The sequence below is a fragment of the Mesoplodon densirostris genome, chromosome 1 (genome assembly GCF_025265405.1).
Source record: "Mesoplodon densirostris isolate mMesDen1 chromosome 1, mMesDen1 primary haplotype, whole genome shotgun sequence".
Classification (NCBI taxonomy): Eukaryota; Metazoa; Chordata; class Mammalia; order Artiodactyla; family Ziphiidae; genus Mesoplodon; species Mesoplodon densirostris.
This window is the reverse complement of record NC_082661.1, coordinates 44,994,072-45,008,231: the sequence shown is the minus strand read 5'-3', so window position 1 is coordinate 45,008,231 and position 14,160 is coordinate 44,994,072. Positions and strand designations below refer to the sequence as shown.

Sequence of the window (14,160 nt, the reverse complement as noted above, 5' to 3'; positions counted from 1 at the left end):
GGGGAGAAGAAAACTGAGAAGGGGCCTCCCTGGTGGCGCAGTGGTTGAGAGTCCGCCTGCCGATGCAGGGGATACGGGTTCGTGCCCCGGTCTGGGAGGATCCCATGTGCCGCGGAGCGGCTGGGCCCGTGAGCCATGGCCTCTGGGCCTGCGCATCCGGAGCCTGTGCTCCGCAACGGGAGAGGCCACAACAGTGAGAGGCCCGCATACCGCAAAAAGAAAAAAAAAAAAAAAAAAACTGAGAAACACTTGTGAAGTTCAAATCCAGAGGCACAGGCTAACTAAAACTGGTGTGCTTCCTCCTCTCTCTTCCCCAAAGTTGTGAACATGGAGAACACATGTTCAAGATGGTATAACTACAAGACAGAGGAGGGCTACCTAACCCGCATGTAGACTTCACCTGAGTGACAAACAAAAGTTTATTATGTTAAGCAATTGATAATGCTGGGTTTGTGTGTTATAGCAGTTAACAGTATTTGCCTTGTCTGTTAAAACTTTAATATTCAAGATTCATCTTCAGTCTGGAGTATCCACCTCTCTGCCTCTAGAAGGCTTACTTATTCTTCAAATACCAAAGTCAAACTCACAAATCTTAGAATTCTTCCTAGCCTTGTCATATCAGAGGACAGGAATGATCTATTTTCCTTCTCATAATCTGCTGCATTTCCTGTCTGCAACATTTACTTGACATTTACTATCAATAGCCTATATTATAGCTAGATAATTATTTATCTCTTTGAATGGGTATGTTGCCTTTCTACCCAGTACATTATAAGCAGATGTTTTTCTCAGATAAATTTTAATAAGACTTTTTTTCTGAAGTTATCTTTATTGTATTTCAGTCTCTCAATTAAATTGAAATTGATGCAAGAAAGTGTGCTAAATGGTTATAAATAGCAATAACCATGGCTTCTCCTCAGTGTGATTCAGTGGAAATTTAAATGTTAATCTAAGGGTAGTCTGTAGGGAAAAATGTGTATTCACAGTTGTTTTCAGGATTAGTGAAATAAACAACACATTTCATTAATCATGGATATCTGAGTGTGTGGGGGGTATATTCACCATTGTAGATATGAAAACATTTTCCCTGTAAACAGTCTGCCCAGGGTTGTAGTAACCATGAAATAACTCCCAAAATTAGAATTCTAAGGAGCAAGTTTGTCTCTTGAATTAAGGGTATTATAATAATTGATGAATAGTTTTTAAATGACTAACATTAAAATGAGTTATTTGCCCTAGATTCAAACTTGGGACTACTAAATCACTTTGAACATACCAGTTTCTGTTTATGAGGTCAATATGTTTTGCTCTCAGTGTCACCTGGCTTTTTATGACTATTGAGCTGATTATTTTTTAAGTTCTTCTCTTTTGAATATATCAGAAGTCTTATAGCTGTCCCAACAGGGAGCCTCCTTATCTGGTCTTGCATATAAGTAGCCAGTTGAAAAGGAAGAGGGTTGCTTCTTTACAAAATATAAGATCACCTCTGGAGTTTAAGCCTCTGAGAATCCAGCGAAGTCTTACTCCTACCCATTACTGATTTTTTTTTTTTTTTTTTGCCATAATGAAGCAGACAGAACACCCATGGAATTCCATGACAGCCTTCCCATGGTGACTTGGTCTGATGCTCATCAACAAGAAGCCTCACTCAGAGAATATTTGAAAATATAAATCCTTTTCCAAACTGAACTGTAGAACTAAGTTAATTGAAGTATCACTTTTTTTTTAAAACATCTTTATTGGAGTATAACTGCTTTACAGTGATGTTAGTTGCTGCTGTATAACAAAGTGAATCAGTTATACATATACATATATCCCCATATCTCCTCCCTCTTGTGTCTCCCTCCCACCCTCCCTATGCCACCCCTTTAGGTGGACACAAAGCACCAAGTTTATCTCCCTGTGCTATGCGACTGCTTCCCACTAACTATTTTACATTTGGTAGTGTATATATGTCCATGCCACTCTCTCACTTTGTCCTAGCTTACCCTTCCCCCTCCCCATATCCTCAAGTCCATTCTCTACATCTGTGTCTTTATTCCTGTCCTGCCCCTAGGCTCTTCAGAGCCTTTTTTTTTTTTTTTTTAGATTCCATATATATGTGTTAGCATATGGTACTTGTTTTTCTCTTTCTGACTTACTTCACTATGTATGACAGTTTCTAGGCCCATCCACGTTATTACAAATAACTCAATTTCATTTCTTTTTATGGCTGAGTAATATTCCATTGTATATATGTGCCACATCTTTATCCATTCATCTGCCGATGGACACTTATGTTGCTTCCATGTCCTGGCTATTGTAAATAGAGCTGCAATGAACATTGTGGTACATGACTCTTTTTGAATTATGGTTTTCTCAGGGTATATGCCCAGTAGTGGGATTGGTGGGTCGTATGGTAGTTTTATTTTTAATTTTTTAAGGAACCGCCATACTGTTCTCCATAGTGGCAGTATCTATTTACATTCCCACCAACAGTGCAAAAGGGGTCCCTTTTCTTCATACCCTCTCCAGCATTTACTGTTTCTAGATTTTTTGATGAGAAGGGTCACCTTCTTTCATTCCCTTGTTCTGAAAGGTCAAATACATTTGAAATGTACTAGGGGGCTAAACTGTGCAAAGAGACACTGGGCTAATGGTTTCACAGTGTGGCTTACATCATCATTGCTAATGGGAATTTTGTAAATTGGCTTTTCAGAAAACAAGGACTGTCTGGAGTAAATTACCAAGAACCCTATGGCAATTGCAATTCTTTCTGGTACATATTTAGGGGACACGTGTTATCATAAGTCAACCCAACAATAATAAGTAATAAATTAATAAATTAATAAATTTCCCTTTTAAAATTCCCAGGCATATTAGTAATTATCATTAATTCATCCAAACAAAATCACCAGGTTATTTTAATAAGGTTATTCACCATTGTGAATAATTTTGATATTTGTGAATCAATTATAAGGTAGTTTAAATTAAAATGTTGGATCGTAGTCATGAACCCAGATAACAGCTTTGTTCTAAATGTACTTCCATTTAAACAAATCAGTTTTAAATAAGATTGAAGATTATTTTTAAATGGGCTAGTGATTATTCTCAGATTATGTTCTTAAGCAGCTACAATTCTTTATTAGGTTTAAGGTGACCTCAGATTTTTTTATTTCTATGGCTTCCATGGAATGATTTATGTTTCAGTATGTACCTAAATCCAAAATTCTGTGTTACCTCACCCTCTCAGGGCATTATGGTTTTTCCCCTGAGAGAGAAAAGTCTTTTGAACTGAGTAGTTGCCTTTAACTTTAAGATGGCAGCAAAACTGTCTCAAAAGTGTTGAATCAGATCTCTTTGCTTTTTGGCTTTTGGTTGGACAAACTAAAAATGTGCTTGTTAAATCAGGGTGGTTCTTATTGCTACAGCTATCAAATGATCCAAAGTCCCAATATAAAAACATACCATGTAACCACCTCCCATCTTATAATGTTTGTTTTCCCAACAAGCATTTCTCCTTCTGCCAGGGCAACATCTACATTTTTCTGTGGTAAATTGATCACAAAGTTTATCATCCACACTGGTGCACTTTTGTAAGTTTAATGGGGTACTTATAATTATACCAAGAAAACATCTGTAAACTGGAATTGTTGTGGTAGCCAGGACATAAGTCACGTTAACCTTTTTAGAAGAACCTCTCTTCCATTGCCCTTTATTTCCTACTCTCTAATTCCCAGTAATGCCTTGATTCTGTTTCTTTCTTATCCTGGTTCTTCTACTTTTCCTTTTATTAAAGTAACTTGAGTTATACCTCCTTCCTATTACCTTCATGAAAGTGAATCCATAGGCTGTTCAAGATTTTTTAAAAAAATTCTGACCACTTATTTATCCAGTTAAATATTAAAAGTTTGTTATTTGGGCTTCCCTGGTGATGCAGTGGTTGAGAGTCTGCCTGCCAATGCAGGGGACACGGGTTCGTGCCCTGGTCCGGGAAGATCCCACATGCCACGGAGCGGCTGGGCCCGTGAGTCATGGCCGCTGAGCCTGTGCGTCCGTAGCTTGTGCTCCGCAACGGGGGAGGCCACAACAGTGAGAGGCCAGCGTACCGCAAAAAAAAAAAAAAAAAAAATGTTTGTCATTTAATTTTTCCAGTGATTGAGGATCCAATTCTGAACAGTTCAATCTCTGCCTTAAGGCACTTATGAAGTAGGTAAAACACATGCGCGTGCGCACACACACACACACACACCATAATTCCATAAGTCAGAAAAGAGGTAAAAATAATATACCATGGAAACTGAGAGAAAAGCAAATAATCTCAATTGCAGAGGCAAAGGACAAATTTCTAGAGAAGATAACCTCTATTATAATTAAAGATAAGTAAAAACTGGCCAAAAAGAGGGCATTCTAAATAATGAAAACAAATATTGTGTATTGAAGTGTTAAAGTTACTAAGTTTGGAGACAGCAAAGCTGTTTTCGTGATTTGCTCCAGTGATCATGTCAGTTTCAGTTACAAAAATCTTTCTAATATTCTACTGAATCCCTTCCTGATATCAAATGGTGCCATGATACAGTAGAATCATAGCCTTGTAGTTAAGGTTCAGGAAAAGAATCAACCAGAATGCATATCAAAACCTTTATGCAAAAGACTGGCTAAAATGACTTGGATAATCTTCTCCTAAGTTGAAGGCTATACTCTTCCAAATAAAGGCAATGTACTAAAAACAAACCAACCAAAAAAAAAAACCCTCTGATTTTGATCTTCATGATGATGACTATGAATAAGTCAGTTTATCTGCAGTGGTTAAGTGTGATGGCTCCAGAGACAGGCTGTCTGGTTTTGAAACCTAATTCTACTAACCTCTGACTAGCTCTGTGACTACGATCAAGTTAATTAAAGCTACATGCCTCAGTTTTCTTATCTGTAAAACATGGCATGAAAATTACTTCTTATCACAGTAGCGAGGATTAAATAAGTTAAAACCTTAAGGACTTTAGGAACTGTACTTGTTACATATTAAGTACTAAATAATTAACAATTATTATGAGGGTGATATCAAATTATTTAATAACTGTTGTGTTGTACTGGCTGAACTTCAGCCTTTATCATCAATTTATTAATGATAATGATGATGATGATGACAGTACTATTTATTCAATGATTTATATTATCAGATACTGTTGGAACATATCTGACATTGAATTTTCCCATCATCAGAAGCAAAGAAAAGAACTTGGGTGCAAGTATTTTATTTGGGAGTTGATCAAGGAAGCACAAGTGATGGATAAGAGAAAGTGATACAAAGAAGGGAAAAGGGCCAATAGCATGTGTTAATGAGTGGTTACCATTCTAATCTTAGTCCTGCTCAGGACCCTCTGTGAAGCTTAGTTAGAACATCTAAAAGTGTTCCCAGCACCCATCCTGGATTTAGAGGCTGAGGCATTTATCCACTGACTCCTACTCCACTGTGACTGAAAGTTGCTTTTGGGACCATTATACTTTCCTGCAGTTCTGCAATGCAAGAGATCAACATTTTGAATTGGACTCAACTGGAATTAACAACTGCTTATCCAATTTATCCAGAATGTCCAAGAAACTGAAATATTTTATCACAAGGTGGAGGAGTTATGTAAAGAGCATCTTGAGACTCAAGAAACTCCAAGGAAGAACTTTGACTAATCAGTTTGCACATGAAGCAGCTCCACAAAAGTAAAATATAGAGCAAGTACTCCCAAAATGTTAGCTATTACTGGTATTAGGGAAGAGAACAGATATAGAAATAGTCATTATTTAGCAGCGGCATACCTTTGCCCTAAACTGTATATAGCCAGCATAGTCCTTTGTCTCAAACAAATATTTGTCTAAAACTCTTTTAAAGAACTGGACACTTTTGGCCTCATTTATCCCTCTCCCCATGTTTTGGTATTGTCTTCTCTAATAGACTGGGAGTTCCAGGAATGGAAAAATAAGGTTTCTTTCACTATGACACCACAGAACTTAGCAAGTGCCTAGCATGCTATATTTAAGTCAGGACAAAAGAAGGAAGGGAAGAGCATAGAAAGCAAAAGATAAATAGTATTTTAAAATAATGTCTTACATTTATTGAATGCTTTTTATATGTCAAGTACTTTATTTTCTAATTTCATCATATTAATCATTCTGTGTGAGTTTTATTAGCTCCATTTTATAGGTAAGACCATTGAGGTTTGAATAGGATAAATAAGGTGCTCAAGTTTTCACAGGTAGAAAACAGTAGAACCTGGACTTGAAATTGTGTCTATTTCCTCTGAAAAATCCAAATAGTCATCCAAAATTTTATGCTGCCTCTGAAGAAGGGAAGGGGGAGGGAGAGGGAAAGAGAGATGGAAGGAAAGACAGAGCAGAGGGAGGGAGAGATTAAAGGATCAATTCTGAATTTGCCTAGGAGTCAAGGCAAAGTTTGCTCTTACTCAAAAAGCTGTCACAGACTTAACTGATGATTTTGCACATGAACTAAAAAGGTTTCAGAAGAAATCATGCAGAGATGAAAAGAGTAGTTTCCTGAAACATCATTTTGGAGTTATTTAGTTTAGAGGGTTTTCTGACTTGTTTTTGATTTCTATTTTTGATACAATTAAAATTAGAATTACATGTTCATTTAATTAGGCTAGGACTGTGGCACTGGAGAGAAAACAAAAACAAAAACAAAACTAATCAACCATGGGATTAAAATAGAAATATTTTCAGATTTTTGTCTCTGATAGTTTAGCTCCAGTATTGTTTTGTTAAATTTCTCAATTTAGAACAAAGATTTAGATTTAGATTTAGAACAAACAGTTCCAAGTGCTCAAGCCATTTCCAGAGCTAAAACTGCTTGTTTCACATTTTTCCTGTCATACTGTGATTTATTGTTTTAATTTTCAACACAAATTTTAGAGTTTTCAAGAAAGGATCTTCAACATGACCCGCATTTGGGATTTGTTTTGCTCCAAACCTCATTGTACCTTGAGGATATTTACTTTATCAAAGATATAAAGCAAAGCCACTGTTTTTCAGAGTGGAAAACAGTTTCAAATGTCATCCTAGGTTTAATACATCCATGATAACTGTGCCCACTATCTGAGATAATTTTGAGGGTTTGAGACTTTTACTCTCTAGAATAGTTTCTACTTAAGAGTAAAATACTTGTAAAGTCTGGATATATTTGCAAATAATTCTTTTGGATATCAGATTCCCTTCACAATTAAGACCAGACATTAAGAAAAGTTTTCCACTCATTCCCACAATCATTACTGCAGTAAAACCACTATATGAACTCTTATAGTGAGAGAAAGGAAAAACCAAGTAAAAAGAAAAGGCAGAAGAACAGAGAAGTATATAGGAAAGATGTAAAAATGGCTCTTTGAAGATAGTTTCACTCATTGAGAAGACAAGTCTCCCTAAGTGTTCACAAACACAGTTCTCTCCTTGATGTTACCCTAAATCTTTACTTTGGAAAATGTGACAGAGGGAATCTGGATGACAGATTTCTCAGTAATTATGCTAACTATTTATATTTATTCATTTCATAAACCTTTACTGGGTGCCTACTAGAGGAAAGAAAGTGAGGTAAAATATACTCACAGACTATGAGCCAGGTATTATATAAACTTGTATAAAAGAAGAGTTTAGAAAGCCATGAAACTGGACTTCCCTGGTGGCGCCGTGGTTAAGAATCCACCTGCCAAGGCAGGGGACACGGTTTCAAGCCCTGGTCCGTGAAGATCCCACAAGCTGCAGAGCAACTAAGCTTGTGCACCACAACTACTGAAGCTCACATGCCTAGAGCCCGTGCTCTGCAACAAGAGAAGCCACCGCGATGAGAAGCCCGCGCAATACAATGAGGAGTAGACCCTGCTCGCCGCAACTAGAAAAAACCCGTGTGCGGCAACAAAGACCCAACGCAGCCATAAATTAATTAATTAATTATTTTTTAAAGAAGTCATGAAACTTTCTTAAAAGCATATACTGAGTGAATGATAGAGCATGTTCAGATATTTTCTTGTTATATGTTTACTTGTCTAACCCCACTTTCATAATTTGTTCATATAAAAGATGTTCAATGGATGTTTGCCTGTCAATTCAAAAGGATCTGCCTGTCTATAACAACAGTGACTGAGGAAGTCAACTATTGGTGATTAAGGTGCCATAAGTGAATCTGTTCTGCTAATAGTCTTTATGTACTTTCCAGCCTTAGTAGTGTTCACAAAATAATATGGGAACTATGAAACCCTTAAACAATAGTTAACAGTTATTAACATTAAAAGTTTCTTAAAAACCTTACTGAGGTGGGTCAAGGGCATGGACAGTGAAGGAAGCAATTTTGACTAAAAGCTTAAAATACAATACAAGAACTATGGACAAAACTTTCTCTGCTGTTAGTTTTATGGGGACCCAAGTGAATATGGCATAGTAAGTAAAAAAGGGAGTGTTTGGTGGTAATGGAGAAAAGGGTTATCTTTTGCTCTTTAACACTTGTTAAGAAATTGCTGTGACCTAAGGCACAAACTATACAACAAATGACTTTCTAAGGGATTCTTTTAAAGGGATATATTGTTGAGACTTCACAGAAAGAAAAATATTCTAAATATCTTAGACTTTGCATCAGGAAAAAAATTCAAAGCTTATATATAACACTAATATGGATTAAATTCATGTGCCATGTTTCTCTGTGATCTTAATTTCTTAATCATTTTCCTGTCAGGAACATTATAAGGTTTTTAGTACTTTTTTCAGAAAAAGCTTTTTGATTATCTACTTAATCACAAAGACAAATATCAGGAAAGCTACAACCACACAAAGTGCTAAATATGATGTATTTGCATTATATGAGTTGCATCTAAGGATGGTATCTCTTTAAAGAAATTTTCAAGTGATTTATAATGTGATAAATTTTTCATTTGCAAGGAAAGAAGACATATTACTATCAGAAAAAAATATTTCAGAAACAAACTCATAATATTAAAATTTGTACTCCATGCATTTATCTAACTGAAGAAAAACTTTTCAGAGAGAATAGACTGTGGACTGGAAAGAAATACAATTTTAATGGAAATAAATACTATGAACTAGACTGATAACTGCTGAGTTAATAACTGAAATGAATGGCCAAGTTTCAAGGGTTTATAGAAGTTAAAAAAAAATGGGCTCTGGAGACGGCTGTCTTGATTTGGATATTGGTTCTGCCACCATAAGTTGTATGACTGTGGGTGAGTTATTTAATTTCTATTTGTTTCATTGTGCCATCTGTAAAATAGGGGCAATAACAACATCAATTTCATATGATACTCAGGAACTTAGAATAGTGTTCAGCATAAAATAAATTCTATACAAGGGGTTGTTGTCATTTTCTAAGAAGGGTATTTGTGGTGGGCAGCTAAGACAGATGCTGGAAGATCACTGGGAAACTGGAGAGTGGAGGTAATAATAAGAGCTGAAATTTAAAAAAAAAAGATATTTGCCTCCATGATAGGCAGATGATAAAAATCATTGGCAAGTTCAGTTCATTTGTGAAAAGGACACGTACACATATAATATGCATACATCAGTACATTTTTAAGATAGTACGAGAAAATTGAAGTATATATAAAATATATAAACTTATTTTAAAAAATAAGTTAGGGACTTCCCTGGTGGTGCATTGGTTAAGAGTCTGCCTGCCAATATAGGGGACATGAATTTGAGCACTGGTCTGTGAAGATCCCACATGCTGCGGAGCAACTAAGCCTGTGCACCACAACTACTGAGCCTGTGCTCTAGAGCCTGCAAGCCACAACTACTGAAGCCTATGTGCCACAACTACTGAAGCCCACGCGCCTAGAGCCCATGCCCCGCAATAAGAGAAGCCACTGCAATGAGAAGCCCATGCACCACAACAAAGAGTAGCCCCAGCTCATGGCAACTAGAGAAAACCCACGTGCAGCAATGAAGGCCCAACAGAGCCAAAAAAAAAAAAAAAAAAGAAAAAGAAAAAAGTCAAATAAATTTTCCTGAATAAAGGACAATTAGAAGTTAAAGCATCTAAAAGAGCAAAAATATGTAAGTTTTACAATGTGCATAAAAGTTTAATTCTCCATTGACTTTGATATAGTGTTTGTGTTTAAGGTACCAGGGACACTTGTTGCTACTTCATTATCTTCTCCACTATCCATTGTTGTTTTCTTTCTAAAAATGGAAGCCTTCTTAGATAAGTTATTTTCAGGATCTCACTCAAAACTATTCAAAAAGGACATTTTCTCTTCCTTCTTAAATAAAAGCTTTGATATAAAAGAATGATATCAGCTTCATGGCAGTATAAGATGTCTTTTGTTTTGACCCTCCTTTACAACTAAAATTTGGCATTCATCCACGAACTGAAGTGCCTCTGTGGGAGCTGTGGAATCCAGCAACATACACCAAGGGACCCCAGAGCAGTTCCACCCACATATGCATCAGGTAATAGGAAGACAGATTTCAGTACAAGCTGTGGAACCAGCATGGGCCTGAGCACTGGCTCCAGCCCTGCTCAGCCACAGAATGGGAGCACCTGAAAAACACTGACTTATGTGGACACACACAGAGGAGAGAGCCTTTGTAGAAGTCCAGGCTTCCAGAGAAGAAGTTTCAGGACTCCTTTGGAGCAAAAAACCATCTCTTCTGCAGGGGAAAGGGAGAGCAGTGAGTGAGCATCTGGCTTCCCAAGCAGTGAAAGAAGCTGTTATAGAAACCCATTTCTCACTCACATTAACCAGAGCATTAATCAAGAACTCCAAGATTGAGGAGTAGAGGGGAAGTTAAGGAAACAGGTAGATAGGAATATCCGAGGGCATTAGAGGGACACAGTTTCAGCTGACTGTATCCTGGACTCCAGCAGAGAGCCCACCCATGAGCTGCAGGGAAAATCTCACTCCAAGATCCCCCAAGTGGCCTTTGAACACCCACAATGATCTGAATTCCAAATTCACACCTCCCCTAACTCTGCAGCTGGCTCCTAGTACATGTTCCTGAGGGTGGTGGCAAGAGTGAGCTTGGATAGAGAGGGAGCACATGCAGAAAACAGGCCAGTGTCTGTGGGCAAGGGAGAAACCACAATCTTGAGCTGTAGTACCACCACCTTTGGGAAAACAAAAGAGAGGTTAGCAGCTGCCAGCCTGGTGCATTTTAAGATTGAGAGAAGACATACAAGAATTCTGCCACAGAGGGAGCAAGAAGTGTGGAGTAGGTATAGCCATACAAGGTCAGAGAAAGTCTCAGAATACTACAACAAGACCAGTGAAAACTATCCCTCACTGATAAGAACAGATACTACATTTGATCTTAGCCAAAAGACTGAGAAGTGATATACAATGGAATATTACTCAGCCATAAAAAGGAACAAAACTGAGTTATTTGTAGTGCAGTGGATGGACCTAGAGTCTGTCATACAGAGTGAAGTGAGTCAAAAAGAAAAACAAATACCATATGCTAATGCATATATATGGGATCTAAAAAAAAGGGACTGATGAACCTAGTGGCAGGGCAGGAATTAAGACGCAGATGTAGAGATGGACTTGAGGACATGGGGTGGGAAGGGGAAGCTGGGGCAAAGTGAGAGAAGCATTGACATATATACACTACCAACTGTAAAATAGATAGCTAGTGGGAAGCAGCATAGCACAGGGAGATCAGCTCAGTGTTTTGTGATGACCTAGAGGGGTGGGCTAGGGAGGGTGGGAGGGAGGCTTAAGAGGGAGGGGATATGGGGATATATGTATGCATATGGCTGATTCATTTTGTTGTACAACAGAAACTAACATAGCATTGTGAAGCAATTATACTCCAATAAAGATGTATATAAAAAAAGTATCCTTCACGTGAAGGCAGCTAATAAAGATTGGAGAGGTGACTGCTACTTCAAATTCAAAAACAACAATGCAAACTCCAAAAACAAAAAAGTGAGGGATCAAGAAAACATGATATCAACAAAAGGTCACAATAATCATCCTGTAACCAAACCTAAAGTACACAGAGACCTGCAGTTTACCTGATAGAGAATTCAAAATAGCTATTTTGAGGAAACTCAGTGAGCTACGAAACAACACTGTAAGACAATTCAATGAAATCAGGAAAACAAAACACAAACAAAATGAGAAATTCAACAAAGAGATAGGAATCATTAAAAAAAACCAGAAATTCTAAATGAAAATTCAGTGAATGAAATGAAAAATGCAATAGAGAGCATCAACATTAGAATAGATCAAGGAGAAGAAACAGTCAGTGAATTAGAGGATACAAAGTTTGAAATAACCCAGTAAGAGGAAAACAAAGAAAAAAGAATGAAAAAGACCAAAGAAAGTCTACATGATCTATGGAACACCATTGAAAGAGCCAAAATCAGGATTATTGGAGTTCCATAAGGAGAAGAGAGAGAAGGAGGCAGAAAGATTACTTAAAGAAATAATGACTGAGAATTTCCCAAACTTGGGGGGAGACTGGACTTCTAGTTCATGAAGCTAACAAATTACCCCATTATTTCATTACAAAAAGATCTTTTGCAAGACACACTATAATGAAATTGTCAAAAATCAAAGACAAAGAATCCTAAAAGCAGCAAGAAGAAAAAAGACTGTAACCTACAAAAGAATCTTCATGAAGCTATCAGCAAGTTTCTCAGCAGACACAGGTCAGTAGAGAGTGGGATTATATATTCAAAGTTCTGAAAGAAAAAAAATCGCCAATCAAGAATACTCTGCATGGCAAAATTATCCTTCAGGTATGAAGGAAAAATAAAGACTTTCCCTGAAACACAAAAGGTGAGGGAGTTTGTCTCCACTGGGTCTGCCTTATAAAAAATGATGAAAGGGGGCTTCCCTGGTGGTGCAGTGGTTGAGAGTCTGCCTGCTGATGCAGGGGACACGGGTTCGTGCCCCGGTCCAGGAAGATCCCACATGTGCTGCTGAGCGGCTGGGCCCGTGAGCCATGGCCGCTGAGCCTGCGTGTCCAGAGCCTGTGCTGTACAACTGGAGAGGCCACAACAGTGAGAGGCCTGCATACCGCAAAAAAAAAAAAAAAAAAAAAAAAAAGATGAAAGGATTTCTTTAAGTGAAATGAAAAGAAGCTAATTAGTTAAGTGAAAATATACAAAAATATAGAACACACTGGGAAAGTTAAATGTATAGTCAAATTCAGAAACCTCATTCTGTAATATGATGGCAAGTTACCACTGAACTATAGTATAAAGGTTAAAGGAAAATAGCATTAAAAATAACTATAGCTACTATAATTTGATAATATATAGTCTAAAAAATGTACAATATAAAAAGAGATAAATTGTGACATTAAAAAAGTAAATGGGAAGGAGTAAAATGGTAGATTTTTTGTATTTAATCAAAGTTAAGTTGCTATCACCATAAAACAGAGTTTTAAAATCTGTAAGGTGTAAGCCTCACATGGTGACCACAGAGCAAAAACCTATATTAGATTGCAAAATATAAAGAGAAGGAAATCAGAGCATACCCCCCACAAAAAATCATCAATTCACAAAGAAAGGCATAAAGAGAGGGAAAAACAGCAATGGAATTACAAAAGAACCAGAAAGCAATTAATACAATGGCATTAATAAGTCCTTACATAGCAATAATCACTCTAAACACAAATTTATTGAATTATCCAATCAAAAAGCACAAAGGTTTTACCCTTTGACCAGTAACACCCAATTCTCCTACCCCCCAGCCCCTGGTAACCACCATTTTACTCTCTGCATCTACAAAGTTTTTACTTTGTTAGAAGAGGAATAGAGTCTCCAAATCTAAAACATGACATAGTGATTATAATTAAAAAGATTGTGTTATATATTTGAAAGTGGCTAATAGAGTAGACCTTAAATGATCTCACACAAAAAAGAAATGATAATTATGTGACATGATGCAGGTGTTAACTAATGTTATGGTGGTAATCATATTGCAATATATAAATGTATCAAATCAACATCCTCAACATCTTAAATTTACACAATATGTCAATTATATCTAAGTAAATTTAAAAAATAGGAAAAAAAACAAAAATGTGAAAATTTTTGATACAAAATTACCAAAAAACCAAAAATGTGTACAGAGGAATATGAAAAAGTGTGCGGGGGTTGGGGGGAGAAAAGTAAATGAGAGGGGAATAGAAGTGACTTTAGGCAAAATAATTGAACCT

The 14,160-nt window shown here is 36.9% G+C and overlaps 1 pseudogene; it reads right to left on the bottom strand.

Annotated features, from left to right (window-relative positions):
- Positions 1 to 11,198: 11,198 nt before the first annotated feature.
- Positions 11,199 to 11,322, bottom strand: LOC132501204 (U2 spliceosomal RNA; annotated as a pseudogene).
- Between the last annotated feature and the right edge of the window lie 2,838 nt (positions 11,323 to 14,160).